Genomic DNA, 26,189 nt, shown 5'->3' with positions numbered 1-26,189 from the left:
CACTGTTAAATGCAGAGGAGAGAGCAGATAGGTGGAAAGAATACATTGAAAGCCTCTATAAGGGTGAACATTTGTCTGATGTGATAGAAGAAGGAACAGGAGTCGATTTAGAAGAGATAGGGGATCCAGTATTAGAATCGGAATTTAAAAGAGCATTGGAGGACTTACGGTCAAATAAGTCACAAGGGATAGATAACATTCCATCAGAATTTCTAAAATCATTGGGGGAAGTGGCAACAAAACGACTATTCACGTTGGTGTGTAGAATATATGAGTCTGGCGACATACCATCTGACTTTCGGAAAAGCATCATCCACACAATTCCGAAGACGGCAAGAGCTGACAAGTGCGAGAATTATCGCACAATAAGCTTAACAGCTCATGCATCGAAGCTCCTTACAAGAATAATATACAGAAGAATGGAAAAGAAAATTGAGAATGGTTAGGTGACGATCAGTTTGGCTTTTGGAAAAGGAAAGGGACGAGAGAGGCAATTCTGGCGTTACGGCTAATAATGGAAGCAAGGCTAAAGAAAAATCAAGACACTTTCATAGGATTTGTCGACCTGGAAATAGCGTTCGACAATATAAAATGGTGCAAGCTGTTCGAGATTCAGAAAAAAGTAGGGGTAAGCTATAGGGAGAGACGGCTCATATACAATATGTACAACAACCAAGAGGGAATAATAAGAGTGGACGATCAAGAACGAAGTGCTCGTATTAAGAAGGGTGTAAGACAAGGCTGTAGCCTTTCGCCCCTACTCTTCAATCTGTACATCGAGGAAGCAATTGATGGAAATAAAAGAAAGGTTCAGGAGTGGAATTAAAATACAAGGTGAAAGGATATCAATGATACGATTCGCTGATGACATTGCTATCCTCAGTGAAAGTGAAGAAGAATTAAATGATCTGCTGAACGGAATGAACAGTGTAATGAGTACACAGTATGGTTTGAGAGTAAATCGGAGAAAGACCAAGGTAATTAGAAGTAGTAGAAATGAGAACCGCGAGAAACTTAACATCAGGATTGATGGTCACGAAGTCAATGAAGTTAAGGAATTCTGCTACCTAGGCAGTAAAATAACCAATGACGGACGGAGCAAGGAGGACATCAAAAGCAGACTCGCTATGGCCAAAAAGGCATTTCGGGCCAAGAGAAGTCTACTAATATCAAATACCGGCCTTAATTTGAGGAAGAAATTTCTGAGGATGTACGTCTGGAGTACAGAATTGTATGGTAGTGAAACATGGACTGTGGGAATACCGGAACAGAAGAGAATCGAAGCATTTGAGATGTGGTGCTATAGACGAATGTTGAAAATTAGGTGGACTGATAAGGTAAGGAATGAGGAGGTTCTATGCAGAATCGGAGAGGAAAGGGATATGTGGAAAACACTGATAAGGAGAAGGGACAGGATTTTAGGACACCTGCTAAGACATGAGGGAATGACTTCCATGGTACTAGAGGGAGCTGTAGAGGGCAAAAACGGTAGAGGAAGACAGAGATTGGAATACGTCAAGCAAATAATTGAGGACGTAGGTTGCAAGTGCTACTCTGAGATGAAGAGGTTAGCACAGGAAAGGAATTCGTGGCAGGCTGCATCAAACCAGTCAGTAGACTGATGACCAAAAAAAAAAAAGAAAAAAAAAAGCCACTTCAACCGCACGCGAGCTATGTGCCGGACATCCATCATGTTGTAAGTACATCGCCATTCTGTCATGCTGTGAAACATCTTGTTGTAATATCAGTAGAACATTACGTAAGAAATCAGCATACATTGCACCATTTATATTGCCGTCGATAAAATGCGGGACAATTATCCTTCTTCCCATAATGCCGCAACTTACAAGAAACCACCAAGGTCGCTGATGTTCCACATGTCACAGCTATCGTGGATTTTCCGTTGCCGGTTTACGTTACCGCTGTGGGTGAATGACGCTTCGTCGCTAAATAGAACATGTGCAAAAAGCTGTCATTGCCCCGTAATTTCTCTTGTTCCCAGTGGCAGAACTGTACACGACGTTGAAAGTCGACGCCATGCAATTCCTGGTGCATAAAAATATGGTACGGGTGCAATCGATGTTAATGTAGCATTCTCAACATCGAAGTTTTTGAGAATCATGATTCTCGCGCAATTTGTCTGCTAGTGATGTGCGGATTAGCCCCGACAGCAGCTAAAACACCTACTAGGGCATCATCATTTGTTGCAGGTCGTGGTTGACTTTTCACATGTGGTTGAACACTTCCTGTTTCCTTACATAACGTAACTATCCGGCGAACGGTCCAGACACTTGGATGATGTCGTCCAGGATACCGAGCAGCATACATAGCACACGGCCGTTGGATATTTTGATCACAATAACCATACATCAACACGATAATGACCTTTTCCGCAATTGGTAAAGGGTCCATTTTAACACGGGTAATGTATGACGAAGCAAATACCGTCCGCAATGGCGAAATGTTACGTGATGCCACGTACATATACGTCTTTGACTATTACAGCGTCATCTATCACAAAGCGAATAAAGTGCTCTAGCTAAAACATTCGTATTTCTGTACGTATTACAGGAATATGTAATAATAATGGGGGTTGCTATTTAAAAAAAACCTAGTTGATATCTGTTTGACCTATGGCAGCGCCATCTAGGAAGCCAACCACAGCGCTGTCAGTTTTCCCCCTTCAAGCTAGACGATTTTCGTTCATTGTAGTTTTTTCGTTTGATGCTTATTTCGTGAGATATTTGGCCCGGTCACAATCAATGGACCACCCTGAATAGTTCATACATATTATGAATAGAAAATGTCAGTGAATTTCGTCTGTTACCGATTTAGATACCGCAAGACATTGGATCCACGAATCACAAAACCGTATCAAAATCGCCGCGGTTTTTCCTGAGACTAGCACGAACATACAAAACCGAGCGAGCAGGAGACTTCAGTTTGTATATCTAAAGAGAGAAGGCTCAATAGAATTTTTATTTACTACTTAAAACATGACGACTACTTACGTTGTATGCTTGAATGTATTAATTTTCGTATATTGAACTTTTGTCATACGATGACTGCAATGTATGTTGAAACAGCAAAAGGTGTTTTCTGTGTGACGTAATTATAATGTAACATGTTTAACACTTTTTTAACTTTCCTTCTACTGTGAAACCTTGCTTGTTGCCGAAATTCATGATTCTAGGTGAACCAGAAGCGTCCTATAGCTCTTGATGAGCGAGTTTTCAAATATCGAAATATCTGACACAAACAGACGTGTCTTTTGACTGCATTGAGTTAGCACCTTACAATTTGTACACCGCTAAGGCACCACTGAGTTTTGCAAGTGACATGCATCTGAACTAGCTACCTCAAACATTTCCAGAGATAAAGGGTCTTAGGAGGCGGAGAGACAAACAGACAAAACAAATATTATTTCTTGTTATGCAGATGCAAATTAACAATTTTCGGATTGTTTTCACTTTACTTGTAATGTGAAATCTTACTTCTTGCCAAATTTCATGATTCTAGGTCGAGTGAAAGCACCCCTACCGTTTACAATCAGTGAATTTTCGCGTATCTAAATATGTGATATAAATGGCTCGTATTGACATTTTTACACGTCCAAAGAGACTTAGACCTTGATATGTGATATTCATGTGGACTTAATACGTCTACCCGCTAATGAGACGAAGTGTTCTGCACAGTCCGGCAGATGGAAAGACCGAGGGACAACAATGCGATCTTATAAGGGTTCCCTTAAAACAGATTGAGGCGTGGAACAACCACCCCCACCCCTCCTAAATAAAAGAAAAAACTTAATTAGTATACGAATTACAAGTTATCAGTCGATTATAGTCACCTGAATGAACGAAACTGAAAACAGGATAGAAAGGGCATTTACCAAGTTCGCCACCTTATCTAGATTTTTTTTATTATATAATTTCCTTAGATGTCCGCGACTGGCCCGTTATACAATGAAGCCAAATAAGAGCTAAATACCAAGCAAACCTCAAAATAGCACAAGCAGTAATTGAAAATAAAAGGGTTTCACGTCACTGCGTTTGAGAGAAGTTCATGACGGCTGTGAACCCTGTTGCAACTAAATTATTAGCTGCTGTTCTGGCTGTCTAGAGCCAGCAATCTCAATGTAAACAAGTGCATTTATTTGCTCTTGAAGGCGTCAATGGCGTTTTCACAAAAAACTGAAACTTATCATCTGACATTTACATTTCTGTCGGAGGTCTGCAAATGCAACTTGTTTTCTTTTATATGCTGAAACTATCATCCACGACGGTCTGAAGTTTGCACACTGTAGTTTTCCCTCACTGCAAATAACTAGAGAATACTGCACCGCAACGTAAGATTCCCCGCAGGGCTTCTTAGTTATTTTTGCTCTTCCGTCCCAGGTGGCGTTTGGTTTTTTATTTTGCATTCACTGTGTTCTCTCTTCAGTTATATTCCAACGCTAGCAATAATATCTTACACAAAACATGCCCGAGGGTGCAGTAACGATGGTGCCGTGGAGTCGACACAACAAAAAATAACGAGTAATGAGTATGTTTAGTTGATATGCGCCACATGCTTTATTACTCATCAGAACCAGAAGACATCTCGTGGACACAAAAACTTACTATAGTCAAATGCAGCTATCAGTGGTGTTCAAGTAACCCTCCTTGTCTCCGACATACTGTTAGTTACATTAGATTCAATGATCAAATAGCAAATTGACCAAAGTTTTTATTTCCACTATATCTCCCAATTTTTTTACTGCAAGAGATAATCATTATGGCTTATTACCTATTTACCTATCATCGCCGAAAATGCACCCTGCTCAATCGGCTGCATTGTTAAGTGATAATTTTCTTCAGTACACCCTCTCATAACACACATTTTGAAATACATAATATATCTGGTTTTGTCTGTGTATCCCACTTTTTATCCCCACGTCTCCCTCTCTCTCATGAGTTCCTTTCAATCTCAGCTACTAATTCTTCCTAAACCTATGCCTCTGCCTTCCTCTTCACCTGTAGAGACTTCTCCTGTTCGTCCATTCGTCGCCTTCCTTTACAATTCTAGGTGATATCGTTATTTTACTCTTGGACAAAGGTACAGTTACCTGGCTATTTCATCAATGTCTCCTAGCACCTGTACAAGTAAATACTGTGATTTGTCGGCTAAATTATGTAGACAAATTAAGTTCAGATAAAGCTTAAAGTTGTAAGTAGGCTGTTTAGGTTTTTTTATTGGTAACGCCACCTCTGTATGAAAATCACTGGCTGTGCTGTGTGCAGTCTGTGGCTGCTTTGCATTGTTGTAATACTCGCCATTGTAGTGTTAGGCAGCTGGCTGTGAACAGCGCGTAGCGTTGCGCAGTTGGAGGTGAGCGGCCAGCTGTGGTGGATGTGGGGAGAGAGATGGGGAGTTTTGTAATTTGTCATGAACTGCTATATACACTCCTGGAAATGGAAAAAAGAACACATTGACACCGGCGTGTCAGACCCACCATACTTGCTCCGGACACTGCGAGAGGGCTGTACAAGCAATGACCACACGCACGGCACAGCGGACACACCAGGAACCGCGGTGTTGGCCGTCGAATGGCGCTAGCTGCGCAGCATTTGTGCACCGCCGCCGTCAGTGTCAGCCAGTTTGCCGTGGCATACGGAGCTCCATCGCAGTCTTTAACACTGGTAGCATGCCGCCACAGCGTGGACGTGAACCGTATGTGCAGTTGACGGACTTTGAGCGAGGGCGTATAGTGGGCATGCGGGAGGCCGGGTGGACGTACCGCCGTGGGGCGTGAGGTCTCCACAGTACATCAATGTTGTCGCCAGTGGTCGGCGGAAGGTGCACGTGCCCGTCGACCTGGGACCGGACCGCAGCGACGCACGGATGCACGCCGAGACCGTAGGATCCTACACAGTGCCGTAGGGGACCGCACCGCCACTTCCCAGCAAATTAGGGACACTGTTGCTCCTGGGGTATCGGCGAGGACCACTCGCAACCGTCTCCATGAAGCTGGGCTACGGTCCCGCACACCGTTTGGCCGTCTTCCGCTCACGCCCCAACATCGTGCAGCCCGCCTCCAGTGGTGTCGCGACAGGCGTGAATGGAGGGACAAATGGAGACGTGTCGTCTTCAGCGATGAGAGTCGCTTCTGCCTTGGTGCCAATGATGGTCGTATGCGTGTTTGGCGCCGTGCAGGTGAGCGCCACAATCAGGACTGCATACGACCGAGGCACACAGGGCCAACACCCGGCATCATGGTGTGGGGAGCGATCTCCTACACTGGCCGTACACCACTGGTGATCGTCGAGGGGACACTGAATAGTGCACGGTACATCCAAACCGTCATCGAACCCATCGTCCTACCATTCCTAGACTGGCAAGGGAACTTCCTGTTCCAACAGGACAATGCACGTCCGCATGTATCCCGTGCCACCGAAAGTGCTCTAGAAGGTGTAAGTCAACTACCCTGGCCAGCAAGATCTCCGGATCTGTCCCCCATTGAGCATGTTTGGGACTGGATGAAGCGTCGTCTCACGCGGTCTGCACGTCCAGCACGAACGCTGGTCCAACTGAGGCGCCAGGTGGAAATGGCATGGCAAGCCGTTCCACAGGACTACATCCAGCATCTCTACGATCGTCTCCATGGGAGAATAGCAGCCTGCATTGCTGCGAAAGGTGGATATACACTGTACTAGTGCCGACATTGTGCATGCTCTGTTGCCTGTGTCTATGTGCCTGTGGTTCTGTCAGTGTGATCATGTGATGTATCTGACCCCAGGAATGTGTCACTAAAGTTTCCCCTTCCTGGGACAATGAATTCATGGTGTTCTTACTCCAATTTCCAGGAGTGTATATTATGACTATTAAGGTAAATACATTGTTTGTTCTCTATTAATATCTTTCATTTGCTAACTATCCCTATCAGTAGTTAGTGCCTTCCGTAGTTTGAATCTTTTATTTAGCTGGCAGTAGTGGCGCTCGCTGTATTGCAGCAGCTTGAGTAGCGAAGATTTTTGTGAGGTAAGTGATTTGTGAAAGGTATAGTTTAATGTTAGTCAGGGCCATTCTTTTGTAGGGAATTTTGAAAGTCAGATTGCGTTGCGCTAAAAATATTGTGTGTCAGTTGAAGCACAGTCGTGTATAAATTTTTCAAAGGGGACGTTTCATACGTCAACCCTTAGCCTAGGATACCTCACTGGAATCTTCTGATTTTTTTCTTGTAGTTTGTGTAATTAGTGTAGCTTTTGTTTATTGCTAGCGCGTAATTATAGAGAGAATTTCCTTTGTAGTTGTAGTTTTTCATTGTTGTACAGTAAAACAGTTGTGGCATGCATGTAGATTTGCACCAAGTATTTCGCAGCTGCAATTAACTAGATATTATTTTCAGTGTTATGTTAATGTGTTCTCTTATTTTTGCTCTTCAAATTGTGTTTTTCTGTGTTGTCGTGTGAAATACTGTGACAATAATGGCGTGTGAAAAACGTAATACTAGGCTCCAAAGTAAACTGAGAAATGACAGTGAAAACGAAAGCAGTGTGTTAGCGCCACCGAGTAATGAATTAACTGATGTTCAAAGTAGTAATTTGGTAACTGTGCATAGGGAAATGGAGTGGGCGTCAAATAATGGTGTAGACAGTGAAACAGGTAGTGAACAGGGAAGCTTTATCGATCGATCGGTCGGCAACAGCTCGCCTCAGGAATCGGGAATAACAGAGCACAATTTTGCAAATACTGTGGACTCAGGTTTTGGGTTCTCACCGTTTTCTCAAATGAGTCAAGACTCATTTTCCGCTTGTCAAAATGTGAATGTTGCCGGTGCAAATTCACTGCCGAAAAGCACTGAGGAACATGTTTCAGACACCAGTGCATTGTTATTACAATTAAAGCAACAAATGGGACAAAGGCTACAAAAGTTAGACACAACACTCGAACAAAATCAGAAACAAATGGGACAAAATCTTCAAAAGTTAGACACAATGGAACAAAATCTTCAAAAGTTAGACACAATGGAACAAAATCAGAGACAAACACAGCAAAAGCTTCAAAAGTTAGACACCACACTCGAAAAAACACGTGAAGATTTAACTACTGAGTTACATAACATTGAATCGAAATGTCAAAAAGTCTGTAATGACGTAAAAACACAAATTTGTGAGCATTTTCAACCTATTTTTTCGCGGCATGAAAATGCATTACAGAATCACGAAGCAGCCATAAGAGAACTGCAAACAATTGTTCATGAAAATCGTGAGACCTTGTCGGCTAAAATTGACTCAGTTGCATCCACCGTTTCGGTTACGCAACTTGCAAAAACTCAAGAAAACTTAAAGGACACAGTAGATTCGATTTCAACACAAATGGACACTCTGAAACTTGGTTCAGAAAAACACACTGAGGAAATGTGTTCACTATCGGAGAAAGTAGCCGAACTTTCGGATAAGTTCACCAACTTATCTACGAAGGTAGATGATAATCTGAACGACACAAAACCGGTAGTCTTTAATGACACAGAAGTGTGCGAACAAATTAGGAAATTCAAACAAAATCAGAATCAAATTAATACGCAACACCAAAGAGAAATCCGGGAAGTACAAGATCAGCTGGCTCAGGTAATACAAGAATTACGTATTTCAGAGGCCACTCGCGCTCCAATACGGGAAGAGGGACTTAGAAATACGGAACAACCACAAAATAATAACACAGGACACTTCGGAAATTATGAAAGAAATTGGCAAGGCACACCGAATTTTGAGATGGAACCGCCGAAACGACGTAATAATGACCAACATGCGACTCGCCGACATGATGATTTTGACTATAAGCTGTTCATTACTACACGTAAATTCAAAACATTTAAGAATTCCGTCAACGACGTTCATCCACAAGCGTGGCTTCATCAATTCTCTCATTGTTTTCCTCCCAACTGGTCATTAGAGCACAGATTAGAATTTATGTGTGGCTATTTAGAGAATGAACCAGCTGTAAGAATGCGGTCGGTCATTCACGATTGCCACAGTGAAGGAGAGTTTTACCATGCATTCCTCTCAGCATATTGGTCTCAAGCCACACAAGACCGAGTAAAACATAGCATCATAATGATGAAACGTTTCGAACAATCTGAATTTTCCAGTCTTATGAAATATTTTGAAGACATGTTGCACAAGAATCAGTACCTGTCAAACCCATACAGCCCCTCAGAACTCATCCGCATTTGCTTAATCAAATTGCCTGAACATTTACGACACATTATTTTGGCAGGACGTTGCAAAGACGACATTGAAGCTTTTCAGGGACTGTTACAAGAATTGGAAATTGACACTGACAATCGCGGAATGCGGAAACAGGAACACAACAATTACAGGTCACATCCGTCACAATTCCGCGATAATAACTGGACGCGGCAAGGCTATTCTTACAACACAAATCGTGACCAAAACAGACACCACCCATATGACAACCACTGGCAGAGTAATAGTTACAGAGAAAGATCGCATTTCCGCAGTAATGAATATGACAGAGACAATCATAGAAACAGACAATATGGTAACCAGAACTATTATTATCACGGGAGACAGAATAATTTCAGACGCAACAGTTCAGCGCGCAGTTACAATTCAGGGAGAAACTCTCCACCACATGACCGACAAGAAAGAAATTATGAAATCTACCGACATGACGACAGACGATATGATCGTAACGACAGACCTGAATTGCATCAGAACTGGCGGGATTCAAACAGAGCAGGGCCCTCTCGAGGAGGTGAATTTGTAGCAGTTAGGTCTCCTAATCCCAATAACGACGCGCGCCAACAAAGAGACAGACAATGACTCGCACCGCAGGCAGCCGCTTGCGCCGGCTGGCTCAGAGAAAAATATCACAGACGCTAACCTTGAGAAAAGACTTAGCATTCCTTACCGACGTATAATACATGACAATTGCTTTTCAGTTGAAAGTCTGCGTACTATGAAGAGTAAAGGATTGCACCACACTTCACATGTAAAACCATTTATTGCGAGATAATCTGCTTTTTAACTTTGTCTTTGCCATAAAACTTTTCACTTCACATTTCTAGTATGCATTTTCAGACTTAGAAACTGTTACCATGCAACAATGTTTGAAGTTAAATATACAGTCTAGAACCGAGGGAACATTTTTAATCAGAAATTACGAATGCATTGTTATTGTGAACAGATGACACAGTGTTATTGTGTGTGTACATTCTTGCTTGTTAGTTGCTCGATTACGTAATGACTATAAGGCTCACATACTTAGAACATATACCGGCACTGCTAATGAGATTTTCGTGCAACATTTTGGTTTACTTGAAAAGACATTCTTTATTTGAAGTACTTTCTGTGGGATTAAAGATGACTTAGCACTTGGTTTCTTTGACAGCTACACAATTATATCACGACGCTACTAATGTGTGACACAATTTACATTGTTGCTTTTGTGCTGTATCTGCTTTATATCTGCACAGTTTTACTGAATTCTTCTGGAAAGTAAAACATGTTTTAGTAGTAACTTTTGTGGTATAGCTACAATGAGACAGCCTTTTCCGTAGCACAACAATATGTTACAGCACAGTACTTTCTTCATCACGGCAATAAGCGTAATAACTAAGATATCTATACACAAAGCATTTCACTTTTGTTTATCATGAGGTAAGTACATTGACTTCTGCAGAACCTAGCTTTCGGAGGACAATAACTACGACACTTCCACAGAGATTATCTTACAGCAAGACGCACATTTAGCGCTACAGGACATGTATTTGAGTGATTAATTTTATACTTAAAACATTTATTTTTAAAGGTTTTTGAATTACAAAGAAAGTTTTCCGTGATACATTTTATTCCATTGCAATAATCTGTAACACCTGAGGGTATAATTACATTAATCCTCAGGGGGGTACACGCCTACTTTGTGTACCATGTGTTTGGCAAGCACAAGGAGCCCTAGCTAATATGGTATTTGCTTATACAACTTTACACATCGGTACCATATTTCTAACACAGAATTACACAGCTATCTGATTATTTGACAGAGAAACAAACATTCTTTTTACTACATCAGTGACAGATCTTTACGCAATTACACAGATGGATAACTTCACACTTATGAAACTGTATTTTGTCTGTACTTTGTAAACTGTTCATATTTTTTCGGAACCATTGTGATATTATGAGAGCTTTGAATGATATATTTAGTATGGGATAACGATTTTTAAAGTACGTTTCAGGTAGATGACACTTTTGAAATGAGCAGAGATTTTTTTTTAGGTTTTGAAATTATTGGAGGAAGCTACGACGATTTTGAGAGTTGACTGAGGTGTTATGATGTTATTATTACGATGATGATGTGTATTATGCTGTTGCGGTATGTTTATGATCAATAAGCTGATGCTATATGAGTTATTTGAGTATGCTACATATCTGTTATGATGACATATTGAAGATGTGTCGACGAATAAGGTAAGGAATAATGAGTAGTGGTTAGGGACTCTGGTTTGTGAAAAAGGTTGTTGGAAACCAAGAATCGTACTTTAAGAGTTATGAAATGTATGTAATTGCGTGAATGTATTACAATGCTGACGAAAATTTTTTGGACACTGTTATATTCATAAGATTTTGTTTCTACACATTTGTAACGCAAATTCTCGACTTGTGAAACTTTTATATGAGACTGTCACTGTAGTGGAAACTGCTGTCGTAAATATTTCGGGAAGAAAGGTTAGTGACCATGACGTAATGCGTTGTGAGTGGCCAGGTGTGCCAGCCGCCTTGAGAAAAAGCCATTAGGCGGAGAAAAAAAGAGACCATTAACCTCGCTATTGACATGCCTTTGTAGAAAGCATCGCAAATACGACACGCTCAATCTTGGAAACATTCTTACATCTGCACACCCGATTAGGGCAAGTATCTATCTACGAGAATTGAGAGAATTTCTACTAACTTATGAAATGCCTCATGACTACTAAATGATTATTTTATGCTTTACTTTGTACATAGTTGCTTATTTCACTTGATATCTCGTTTCCAGCTGTCTTGCAGCATTGGTTTCATAAAATAAAATTAAATGCAATTGCTAATGTGAACACTTTCTGTCAACAGATCTATTAAATAATTATTTTGTGATCCACATTCTTCGAAAAAGGAGCTCTTGGAATGGAAAGAACAATAAGAAGGGACTAATAACAGTAACTGCATGTATAATTTTCTTTTCAAGTACTTGGTAATTTCTTTTGTAGAAATAGTTGTGGTGCACCACTTTAATTACATAGACATTAAGATGTGAATAGACATTTCCCTTGTCTGCGTTGTTATCTTTAGTGTACTATTTTTTCTGCTTGAGCTATGTCATGTTTAGGTATAAGATATTTCATTTTCTGCTTCTGCTTGCCAGGCATAGTGCTATTAAATTTCACTTTGCATTGCTGTTAATCTAGTTATGCTACTGATTTATTTTTCTTGTTGCTGCACATTGGCTCATATTAGTTGTAATGTTGCTTCGCTTGGTAATTTAGATTTACTGCAGCTTGCTTTGACAATTTCCATTTTTTTTCATTGCTGTTTGTATTAATTGTTTTATGTGCTGCTGCATTGCCTCGTCCCTTGGTATATATATCTGAGCTCAGTAGATTTAAGTTAGCTTAAGAGGGGGTAGACTATATAAGAAACTAACTATGATGAATTGGAAGAAATGCATTGAGAAGATATAAGAAAATGGTTTGGCCAAAAAAAAAGGTATTGTACAGTGGAGAAAAACTATTTTGAAAGAGGATGTGAACAGAATACAGAAAGCCGGCCTAGATAGTACTTTTGGGAATAATGATGAACAAAGGGAGATCTCCATGCAAAATACTGCAGTAAAACAAACCCTGTCCTTTCCTTTTGTGTCATCCCTCTATATGTTTGTGTACCCTTGTGTATTTGTGTTTTTCCTGTCTTTATGTGTTTAGCTGATGAGAGCTATGTTGTAGAATTTTCCTAATACTATGTTATTTACTTTGTAAAGATGTTGAGACATTATTTATTCTGTTTTGTTGCTCATAGGTGAAGGTGATGTTTCAAAATCTATTCTGATCTTTTATGTATTTACTTATGTCATAATTCCTGTAACACTGATGTATATGTTTATTTCTATTCTTTTGTAAAGCCCCTATTACTACAAATGTTATCTGTATTATTATGTTTTTAATGATGTGTTTTGTACCTTTGTTATTGTGTTCTTATGTTATAAAATTGTACTTGACACCAGTTCATCAAATTAAGTAACTTGTAAGTTCCATTTCACTGCACACATTTCTGTTGGTCATAGCATATCGAATATATGTGAGAAGTAGGGACTGTTGGTGTTTGCACGTGTGTTAATAATTCAGCAAGGGACTGGATAACAGCATTGCTGGTTCTAAGGACAATTCCAAACACTTTGTGAGTGCACAAGTGGTGGTTATGGACTTGCTATATTATCTGCAAGACTTTTCATTGGTGATTGTGTACCTGCACAGTCACAACAGATGGCTGCTGGCCATCTCTACAAGGACTACAGAGGGTGTACACCTCTGGTGATCCACCAATACCATTATTTCTACAAGGACTGCAGTGGGTCTGCACCTCTGGTGGCCCACCAATACCACAATCTCTACCAGGACTACAGTGGGTCTACTCTGTGATGACCTACCTACCAATATTCTTCAAAACTTCGACTGACTCTGCGGTGGGTTTACTCTGTTGTGGCCCATTGCCTGTCAGCATGTCAAGAGTCAGCACTGTCTTTCCGTTGGAAGGACAACACTACTTCTTCAAGACTGCATGGAAATCCACTACTTCCGTGTTCAATTTCTTTTACTAATGAGACTTTGTAAAAAAAGCTGTAATTACTATTATGATGAATGATCAGGACTATCTTTATGGACTGTGAGAAAATCTTAGCTTTTGACCAACATTGTATCAATAAGTGTGTGCATTTGATTTCTTTGTTATTGTAATTATGAAAAATTTTTTTCAAATCATTAGTGGCCACTGCCCAAAACAATTTGTAAATTTTTTTTGTGGGGAGCATGGGGCTATGTAAGTAGGCTGTTTAGGTTTTTTTGTTGGTAACGCCACCTCTGTATGAAAATCACTGGCTGTGCTGTGTGCAGTCTGTGGCTGCTTTGCTTTGTTGTAATACTCGCCATTGTAGTGTTAGGCAGCTGGCTGTGAACAGAGCGTAGCGTTGCGCAGTTGGAGGTGAGCCGCCAGCAGTGGTGGATGTGGGGAGAGAGATGGCGGAGTTTTGTAATTTGTCATGAACTGCTATATATATTATGACTATTAAGGTAAATACATTGTTTGTTCTCTACTAATATCATTCATTTGCTAAGTATCCCTATCAGTAGTTAGTGCCTTCCGTAGTTTGTATCTTTTATTTAGAAGGCTGTAGTGGCGCTCGCTGTATTGCAGTAGCTTGAGTAGCGAAGATTTTTGTGAGGTAAGTGATTTGTGAAAGGTATAGTTTAATGTTAGTCAGGGCCATTCTTTTGTAAGGAATTTTGAAAGTCAGATTGCGTTGCGCTAAAAATATTGTGTGTCAGTTGAAGCACAGTCGTGTATAAATTTTTCAAAGGGGACGTTTCAAAGTCAGCAGTGTGCCCGAATCACTGGCAGGATTCTTGTGAATAATGGATGCGAATACAGCAACACAGATCTGACTGTACTGACATCACCAACCTGTATCACAAACTGACGTACCCTGAACACGCAACCACGTCGATGTACGTTTCTTTTGTGAAAACACTTTGTGCTGTATGATTATTTTGAATGTTATGACTACTGATATAGCAAATAATTTCACTGACAAAATATCGACCACAAATCAGCCGATTAACTACAAAGCCACCGCTCTGCAATGTTGCTAATGCTACTCGTCGAAGACGTCTAAGATTTGACACGACACTTAGATGGTGAGCGCTGATAGCATTTGAAGACACAGTTGTCGTCTATGAGGCGCTCTACTCCAACTCCAGGTGCATTCGGATGCCTAGAGACAGTAAATGCCTTGTAAATCAGCTACATGTACCATACCAACACCATCACTCCTGCCACCTTATATTACACTGCACAAGGACACACAAACGGGAAAAAGCCTCCAGATGTTCCGAGTTTATTTCACAGCCGGAAAAATTTAAAAATTAGTAAGGTGCCTCTAAGGTTATTATTGTCTTGCTCACAGAGAATGTAGAAAGTACGGGGGGCGTTCCATAAAAAACCCATCATATTTTTTTCCGAAAACAGGTTGGTTATACTCTGCTTTCCAATACAACATATTGCTCCCCATTCTTTTATCAACAAAACCATATTTTTCAACTTTATCTCTTTTCAATGCGACGACCTTGCGCCACCTTACTGGGAGGGCCTATAAGCCCGTGTGGCACCACTCTGTCGACGACGAAAGTAATGTCAAGCTGCATCAATAACCTCCCCATCATCCATCTACTGCCTAAGGCACAGGGCATCCTTCGTTGTGCCAAGCAGACGGATGTGGGAAGCTGCGAGGGTGGATGAAGGTGAAGAGTCCAAAAACTTTTGTGAAGTCATATTGGGTGTACCGACTTGTGTGACGCCTTGTGTTATTGTGGAGATGGAGAAGTACTTTCGCATTTTTTGTTGCGACGAACGCACTGAAACTGTTTCCTCAGTTTCCTGATGGTAGCACAATACACTTCATAGTTGATCGTTGCACCATTAGTGAGGGCTTCGAACAGAATAACCCCTTTGTGTTCCAGAAGACCGTTACCGCAAAATCACCGGAAAAGGATGAGGCTTTAAACTTTCGCTTCGGAGGAAAGGTGGTGTGGTGCCTCTCCGTGGGTGGCCGCTTTGTTTCCAGTTCGAAGTGATGAAACCATATTTCGTCACCTGTGACAAAAAAACGTCACGATTAGCTTCGTAACGCGCAAGCAATTCCGCACAGATGGCTCGTATTTGCTGTTTATGGTCTTCTGTTAGGTGGCGAGGGATCCAGCGGCCAGGCTGGCGGAAGAGTGTATCAGCAGTACCGAGGGAGACGGCCATTTGTGCTGCGAGGTGTTTGACTGTCATCCATCAATCAAATCAAATGAGAGTGTCCACAATTTCCAACATAGCAAGAGTCAGAGCTGTGCGTGGCAGTCAGGCACGCAGGAGATAGGATAGGTTGCCGCAACCTTCTTGTGTTGATGACAGACGCCCCGCCCAACGACTCACCGTGCTTTTGTTCATTGCCTTATCTCCGCAAATATTCCGAAAGCACCTATGAATTTCGGTGATGCTCTCGTTTTCCGCCAAAGGAAAATCAATGACGACTCTCAGCTTGAAACGTACCACCGTTGCAGACGCCGTTTCAAAGGCTATGTATACCGTCACTACCTGTCGGAACTTGATGATTCCATAGGGGTTGAAGTTGGAGTATTGAACACCAAATTCCGCATTTTTTAAACTGAAAGTGGATTACAAAGAAAATTTGTTGAATTATCTACAGTACGAACCTCGTATTTAACCCTGTTGCAACTGAATCATGTTCCAAATCTAAATTTACTAATTAGTATCATAATCAAAGAAATTACAATAAACTTGCATGCCTTTCGTCTAGGTGTCACATCACTTCATATTTCATTATGTAATTTCTGCAGCTCCAAATATTTTCATATGATATTTAATTTCAATTCATTTAATCTTTTGTCCGCAGCTCGTGGTCGTGCGGTAGCGTTCTCGCTTCCCGCGCCCGGGTTCCCGGGTTCGATTCCCGGCGGGGTCGGGGATTTTCTCTGCCTCGTGATGACTGGGTGTTGTGTGATGTCCTTAGGTTAGTTAGGTTTCAGTAGTTCTAAGTTCTAGGGGACTGATGACCATAGATGTTAAGTCCCATAGTGCTCAGAGCCATTTGAACCATTTAATCTTTTGTTGTCAATATGCACGTTCACAACGTGATACAGGAAAACTTCCACGACTGAAATTGGTTATTTCTGTGTGACTAAATTACCGTAACAAATCGGTTATTAAAGCACGAAGAAAGTAATTTTGCTGTTATAGGAGCATTTGCTCTTCGCGGAGTGTTTTTCACTTATTTTTTTCGGTAAGCTCAGAATTAATATTTGTTCTGCAAAGAGGATTCTAAACAGAGTTTTCTCATGTACGTGGTGTTTGAATTTGGGATGCTGTTGGGTCTGTTATCGCACTAATTTTGTCAGATAATGTTCAGTTCTGGCGCCGAGTAGGCCGGACCTGTAAGTGCACCTGTGTAGCAACAGGGGTCCTCTAGAACACTGATTTATACATAAACCTTCATAGCAATAACGAGTGTATTATCACGTCTATCGGCTGAAGTGTGCTTCTCAAACGTTCCCAAGTCTCATTCTTATACAACGCAAAATCTTCCTGAATTCTCGAATTTATAAGTCCTTACGATCAAGATTTTATGGATTACTGAATAATTTTGAGAGAAAGCGGCCTTTGTGGGTGTTACATTTTCCCTACATTCTTAATCGGACGGCTAGACGGAAGACAAACATAGCGCATTTTGACATTTTTTGACACATTCTTCTTGCATTTCTGTAGGAATATGATTGTGGTTCATTCAGTTTACAAGAACCTGTTCTTACGCTCTATATGCGTCTTCTCAAGTAATGCAAAGTATGAGTTTCTCTGACGTAGGTACTCTGGCTACGGTTGAAAGAATACTGAGAGCCGGCAGCTTTGACCGAGCGGTTCTAGGCTCTTCAGACCGGGACTACGTGACCGCTACGGTAGCAGGTTCGAATCGTGCCTCGGGCATGGATGTGTGTGATGTCCTTAGGTTAGTTAGGTTTAAGTAGTTCTAAGTTCTAGGGGACTGATGACCTCAGATGTTAAATCTTTAAGGAACCATTTGCATTCGAGCACAGACGATATTTAATTTACTGAGATTATATATATATATATATATATATATATATATATATATATATATATATATATATATCGATTTTTTTAAGACAAGAGAAAGCAAAACAAAGGAATTAACACCGCTCTCCTGTTGCAACCAGTAAGCATCGGCACTCTTATGTCATTCGTTGTACTAGAAGAACGTAATATTTGGTGTGGCTCCGCAGTAAGCCACATTGGTAGTCAGTTTAACAAATAAAAATAAAATAAAATAATAGTATAATAATAATAAACTTTAATAATAATAATTGTTTGGATAAGAAATCGAGAGATTACTGTTTGTTTCGCCTCTAAGATTGGAATTGAATTTCTTAATGTTTCATAAAATCTTACGTAGCATTGTTCATTGAGGTCACACAGTAAAGTAAATGCAATTTACGCCTTGAATTTATCGAGCTTCGCATGTCCGAAGATGTACGGAACGTAGCAAGGGCTCATTATATATTTTTTGTAGACAAAGACTGATATCCAACCTGAGCTTCAATCATGACACTGGGGTGACTAAAACTACTAAAACAGAGAAAAGCATACGATTAAATAAAACATGTATTCATTTCAACATATACATTACAATGTGAATGACCCTTATGTAAAATTCTAGGTAAATGATTGCAGATAATTCACAAATGAGAGCGACTTATTAATTCTGCACCTCTTTTCTGCAAATAAGTATAAATATGGCTAATTGTGGAGCCACACAAAATATTACGTCCTTCTAGGACAACGAATGACATAAGAGTGCTGATGCCTGCTGGCTGCGACAAGAGAGCGGTGTTAATTCTTTCGTTTTGCTTTCTGTTGTCTTAAAAAATCGATACATATAATCTAAGTTCAGTAAATTAAATATCGTCTGTGCTCGAGTACAAATGGTTTCTTAAAAGTCCCATAGTGCTCAGAGCCATTTGAATCATTTTAGAATACTGACATTAGCGGATTGAATAAATTCTGACATTGGGTTTTGGTCACTGGGTAGCCCGAGCTACTTTGATCCCTCACCTTGCCACAATAATTTTGGTAAAATAAGCAACTGCATGCCATACACAAACCCAGTCACAACCAAACGGACTTTACAGGAATCAAATTGACGATATATTAGGTAAAGGAGCTGGAAAATTCTGTACAGTCGTGAAGAAACTACCAGGTGCAAGTTATTCGAGCCACACATTATTAGTGGCTAGAATCTGTAAACACTGTACAGACCAATAAGGTACAATATGAAAGTACTTCAGAAAATTACGTAGTAAAAACAACAAATAGCTTCCACTTATTTGGATACATTGTCAGTGATGGTAATGCGGCGTAGGAAAATATTAATACAAGAACTAAAATGATTAAAAACATCTCCTTATATAAAGCCAGAAAAGGACTGGGAACACGTTGGCTGTCAGAAGAATCAATAAATTTGACAGATGGAAAAAAATGAATGAGAGTAAAAGGGACTCTCTATGCGATCAGATGACTAAATGTCGTATTCGAAAAATAAGCTAAAAAAGACAACAAGGAATAAGAGGGTAAGTCAATTATTATCCGCACAGTAGTTATAAAATTTTATTTTAATCAAAAAAGAAACTTACAAGAACATTATTCGACATAGTCTCCTTGCATTTCAACGCACTTGGTGTATCGTTGTACAAGCTTCCTGATGACATCATAAAAGAAGGTTCTCGGTTAAGCTGCGAGCCAGGAATGCACCGCTTCTATCACTGCTTCGTCCGAGGCAAATCTACGGCCATTTAATACCTATTTTAATGGACCAAACAAGTGATAGTCAGATAGGAACTATATGAAGGATGAGCCAGTACTTCAAATTCGAGTTCTTGGACTGTTTCAGCAGTGTGGGCAGCAGTATGCGGACGGGCATTGTCGTGCAAACAACACAACACCTTTTGACAGCAATCCTCGGCGTTTTCTTCGAATTGCAGGCTTTAGTATGGCAGTAAGCATCTCACTGTAACATACACTGTTTTTTGTTGTGCTCCTTTCCCCATAATGTTTCTGTACGTGACCTTGTGCTTCACAAAAACCGTAGGCATCAATTTTCCTACGGACGGTTGGGTCTTGAACTTTTTCTTGCACGGCGAACTTGGATGTTTCCATTCCATACTCTGCCGTTTACTCTCCGGCTCGTAATGATGGATCCATGTTTCGTCACAAATAACGATCCTGTTTAAGAAGTTGTCCTCATTACCATACCGATCCAAATGTTTTTTGTAGATGTCCAAGAGCGTTTGTTTTTGCAACTGTTTGAGCTGTTTTGGGACCCATCTTGCACAGACTTCATGAAAATCAAGTCTGTTGTGGATGATTTCGTAGGCAGAACCGTGACTAATTTGCAGAAGATGTGCCACTTCATCAGTAGTTAATCGTCTGTCTATGATAATCATTTCACATGAGCGCTCAATTGTTTCTTTATTTGTGGCGGGAAACGATCGTCCGACTCCTTCATCGTGCGTAACACTTGTGCGACCATTTCGGAATTTTGCAAACCTTTCGTAGACACTACGCTGTGGCAAAAGACTGTTCCCGTACTGTACCGAAAGTCTCAGATGAATTTCGGCTCCTGTTATGCCTTCGGACCACAAAAATTGGATCACAGAAAGTTCCTCTTCTTTGGTACAAATAGGCAGCGGAGCAGCCATGATTAACAGCACAGCAGTGATAACGAAACTAACCTAGCAGCTTGAAAATTGCAAATATACAACAACAAATAAACAAAGCATGCATCATCAATGTAAAACGACAGTACTACCAAAATAAACAAAAATATAACTAATTTGCGGATAATAATTGACTTACCCTCGTACATAAAATATAAGTTCAGATATTAAAAGAAACAACAGAAAGGTGGGAAAGAGAGTTCTGTTTAAAGAGACCAAAAACCCAACTAGAACATTCCGGCCAGTTATTGACAGAGTATAAAGGAATAACAGTTAGATACTAACTGAAAGGAATGAGGGGTATGTCAGAAACCCCTCATTCCTTTCAGTATGTCAGAAACCTGTTAAACGACGGTGGAGGTATGAAATGAGTCTAGAGACATGGGACCCACAGTTACAGGAAAAGCTGTCAGATGAGCTCTGCTGGAAATGCTGCAGGAAAAGCACCAGGATTTTATGATCTCTAAATAAGGTTATTAAAAATGTAGGAAACGAAGTGACTGAATTAGCAATGTTAATGTACCGTACGTATAATGTCTACAGTTGGGAAATAAAATCGTTTACATATGATTAATGAACAAAGATGACATAAAATAATTGTGGAATTAGCAGAAAATGGCTTTTATACCACCAGATAGCAAAATTCTCTTAAAAACAGACAAAACGAAGTGAAATCTACAGAAGTTGCGAAGGGACCAAGTATAGTTCAGAAAGGATACTGGTACAAGGGATCAAACAGTAAACGTTAGACGGATCATAACAAATCTCAGAGAACAACAACCAAACGAGTCTTTGTAATTCCTGCACTTACAGTAAAGCATCTGACTCTGTAAGTCACTGAGAAATGGGAGAAATATTAGATTTTATTGGAAAAACAGAATAACTTACGAAGTTAATCAATGATTAACATAAAAATCAGGAATCAACAGTAAAATAAGGCTTTCGCGATGGGGAAAGGATTCAAGCGTGGATGTATACTATCATCGTTCCTCTTCAATTCATATCGCGACTGCGCGATGACAATTTCGGTTGGAAAAGATATAGCAAGAGGAATTAAAATCATTGGGAGGGGGGTTAGGGGTCTAGAGACATGCGTGTGATACAAGACCTATAAGTAAGCAATGAAGACGTCTTTAAAATTATGATTGGAAAGTACAAAAGGAAAGCGAAAAAAACTGAGCTAAGACTATATCTGAAGGAAACGAAATGAAATATCAAAAGGAAATAAGAGCATTGCGGCGATAGACGGAGATATCTTTGAAGAAGTCGATGAATATAGTTGTATGTTTAGGATCTACGTTAGCAGGTCGTAGCTCCTGCTCTGTGGAAAGGAGAAGAATGGTGAAACTTGGTTCAAATGGTTCAAATGGCTCTGAGCACTATGGGACTCAACTGCTGAGGTCATAAGTCCCCTAGAACTTAGAACTACTTAAACCTAACTAATCTAAGGACAACACACACATCCATGCCCGAGGCAGGATTCGAACCTGCGACCGTAGCGGTCGCGCGGTTCCAGACTGTAGCGCCAGAACCGCTCGGCCACCAGCGGCCGGCGAACTTGGTTCAATTAAATTAAGTATGGTAGTAAAGGAATGGAAATGTCACTACTGACCGAAACAAATATGAACAAAACTTTGAAGTTCTCCGTACTCCTCTAAGAAATTGAGTCGTGTATGATGAAAAAATGATTTGGAAGAATCGATTTTTCTTAAATGTGTGTTTGGGGAAATATTTTAGTGATTTCATGTACCGAAAAGAAAAAAGGAACTATTCTTGGCTTCCAAAATACTCCAAAACAATGGGCGTACCACAATATCCTACTACGCACTGGATGAAGTTGTAATGCTCGAAGATCACAGACGTAGAGAAAAACGAAGCATACGATGGGTAGAGGACATTAAAGAAACCACTGGAGTGACCGAGGAATAACTGACTAGCAGACCGTTCTGGACTGCACGGAAGAACTTCGTTTAATATTTGATCAGGTGCCGTAGAGGCTTGAGGGATCGTAACGAATCAACGATTGGTGTGAAACTAACGCCGCATGAATAAATACAAACAACTAATCTCAATAACCCATGGAGTATGATCAGCGGAGTCATTACTTACAGAGTACGTACAAATAATTAATGTCACTGTTTGTTCGTTCACGCATTAGTTACGTTTAACAAACGTTTCATTAGTGCCATTTATTTTCTAGTGTTTATCCGACAGTTTCATTATAGAATTAACTGCTAATTTCAGTGAACTGAATTTAATGAATGCATATTGAAAATTATGTTTAATACGCTACAACTATTCACCAATTCTGTTAAATACGGTACAATTATTCGCCGTTTAGGAATACACTTTTACTTTTCATGTTGATGACGCTAATTAATTGCATTTTATACCACTTGAATTGTTAGTTTTTTGCTGATTTCACACACACTTGAAATTTCTATTCTTGTCTCAGGACTTCTTCAAATTTTTACAAGTATGGTGCCACGCAGGGTTTTATTTCCGATGATTCACTAATAATTTTGAAATCTCTTTTCGTATCGGATTATTACCACTGCGTTGTTAATTAGGCTTATCATTCCCGTTTACTACAATGAAGTACGCAATTAATGAAATTAGAGATTTGAGGTTCAGAAAATCCGGTCTTCTGAAATGTGTTAATGTTACAACAAGAAAGCAAGGTGTCACCGTGCACGTGGTTAGATTATAAGAAGCTGGTAGAAACTCATATTTTGGTGAATACAAATCCTTTTTGCAGGTGACTGTCGTCTAAGGTGTGTAGGAGGCTCCGTGCGAAATTTGCCTAAGGGGGCAAACGAAATTACTGCGCCCCTCCAATCAGGAATTCGACCCTGGTAACGATCCCGTCTCATAACGTTTTATGAGGTAAGAATTTCAGTTGTCTTAGAAAATTATGTAGACAGATAAAACAAAAGAACGAGAGTCTGATGTCTCACTAAGAATAAGAAGGGCGAATAGTTGTGAATATCTATGTTCTGCTAAGTATAAATTTTACTTAATGACTGTAGGACGTTTTCATGAATCAGTTTTGCATAAATTCTTCAGACGTAAACTAACTATGTGATGAACAATCACAGAATATGGAGACATATGTCAGTTCTAAACTAGACAACAGACAAGGAAAAGTATTTGGTAGTTTTAATATATCAGGAGCTTTAAAAACAACGCTTTCTCCTGCGAGGAATGGAAGTTCCATTCCTCGAACAGCCACGTGTGTTATGGAGTGTGTGTGTGACGATAAGGGTAGTCAAGACATACTATCTATTGAAGCATCAGGTTTTAACCCCTTCAGTAGCAATGGGGTGGGGCGGGGATTCTTACTGCCCACTTTTTGGAAATATTGTAATTTAGCTGGGTAATAAATATTTTGAAATTCTTATAAATATATTTATTGTTTTTTATTATCTCCTCTACCAGATTTTAAAATACATAGCTTTTTTCAGCTAAACGTAATTCGTTAATTTAACTCTAACGGCGGTCGGAATTCAGTCAACCTCCTCAGTAGTAGATGTGACTTGATAACGGTTGTCTTATTCTAGAAATTATAACATTTCGGCGTTGTAGATCCTCTTGACACTGACTTCATAAAGAATGTCTTATTCCATAAATTACAGCATTTCGGCAGTGTAGACCCTCTTGGCACTGAATGTCTGTGTGTGGGTAGCTACAGTGATCTCAACAATGCTTCATTTCTCTTTGGTTTGAGGTTCTTACCTGTTCTCTTTTATTCAGAGCCGTTTTGCCCAGTGTTAGAGGCAACTGGAACAGAAAAAATGTACGGTCACTCACTTACTGAGAAGAAGTGTTATACATTCTAGAAGACTTTACAGATTCAGAAATTCAATTTTCTGATAATGATGAAGTATTGAGTGAAACTGAAGAGGAATGTGTTATGGGCACAGATGTGGACAACGATAGTTTACAAACAGACTCTGAAAACCAACTCTGGGCATGTGCAGCAGATGATGACGTAGCCGGTGACGTCAATGAGAACCACTGGAAAAGTTTTTACGTACAAACCTTATCATATCACAAGGCGAGCAGCACAAAACCAAGTGAAAGAGCGAGGAGGCATAAGAAATGAAGATAACGTAGAACAATAAGAGAACCATTTGAAAAGATTTTTTCTTCAGAAGTTAACATCAAAATAAAGCATACCAATGAAGAAGCATTGAGGCGGAATTCACCTAAAAGAGACTGACTTTAATTTATGACATGTATAGGGTTACTTATTATTATGGACAAGAAGGGCAATGGTAAGTCATTTATCCTCGATTTGTGATCCAACACATCAGGATGACTTGTTAGCAGTGCTACTATGAGTGGAAATGGACGCATGGAAGAAAAGTAATTGTCTACAACAATCAAATTCAGCTGCAGCTGCAGTGAAACGCGTGGCTGTTCCTATACGTCATTTAGGGCGCAGGGTCACCACGGACAGACATTACGGTTTAGCTTATTTGGCCAAATATTTGTGGAATAATCACAAGCTAACTCTCGAGGGAACGTTACAAGCGAACAGAAAGCATACACCTCAAGAACTGAAAGGTACATAGAGAACAGAATTATAGTTCAATAAATTTGTTTTTAGTGGTTTTAGTACTAGAAACATCCCAGTCACAACTGTTTCTTATACCTCCACCGTGCCAAACGAAAAAAAAAGAATGGTGAGGAAATTTTCAGCTAACAGGGCTAGAAGAAGGTGGCTGCTATGTATTTTCTACACTCTTGTGGACATAGCACCGTTACACGGCTATACATTGTTACTGCTCAACTTTTCGGAGTGGAACAAGACAAAATGTAATAACCCAAGGCTCTATCTTCAAGCATTGGGACTACAGCTCACAAAATTGAAGAAACTGCTGCAAATATTTGAGGAGTCCAGAGGTGTGTGGTTCAGACAAGGGAAGTATTCTCAGATACAACATCAAGCACAAGTTCGCTGCAAAGGAAGCTGAAACATGAATGGTAACATATCATTTGTGCTGTCTTAAAAGTCGGTCAAAAGTGGTGAAGTACAATTAAGTGAACATAACAACAATGACCTGTAACAACTGTAAGAGAATAATCATGCAGTAAACACAGCCAGAAACACAGCAAGGAAACTGTTATACGTTCCAAATGTAAAGATAGTGATGAATAAGTGATCCCAGAAACTGTGTAATGTTAATAGCTATATTTATTGTAAAATTTCTGTAATGTTTCTCAATTACAATGGAGTGTTCTTCAATAACTCTGTACTGACTTTTACTACCATTGTAAAGAGATAATGCTTATCAAAATGAGACTAAATAAACTTAAATCATGAAAAAATGGAAAAATGATAAAAGTGATTTTGTAGAGTATGCTAAAAGAAATTTACAGTTTCAGGATCTGTATTACAGATCAGCAGCTTTCTATACAATATTTCTTAATGAAGGTGAATAAAATTTAAAGAAATCTGAATTACGAAAATTTTTGTATTGGGCATAAAGTACCCTGCCCTTGCTACTGCGCATTATGGAAAATACTTTGGTACTGTTCGGACTGATTGTGTCTAAGAGATGAATGAGGGTAACTCCAAGCC

The sequence above is a fragment of the Schistocerca nitens genome, chromosome 8 (genome assembly GCF_023898315.1).
Source record: "Schistocerca nitens isolate TAMUIC-IGC-003100 chromosome 8, iqSchNite1.1, whole genome shotgun sequence".
In the NCBI taxonomy this organism is placed as follows: Eukaryota; Metazoa; Arthropoda; class Insecta; order Orthoptera; family Acrididae; genus Schistocerca; species Schistocerca nitens.
The sequence above is the reverse complement of the archived record's forward strand: the minus strand, read 5'-3'. Positions refer to the sequence as shown.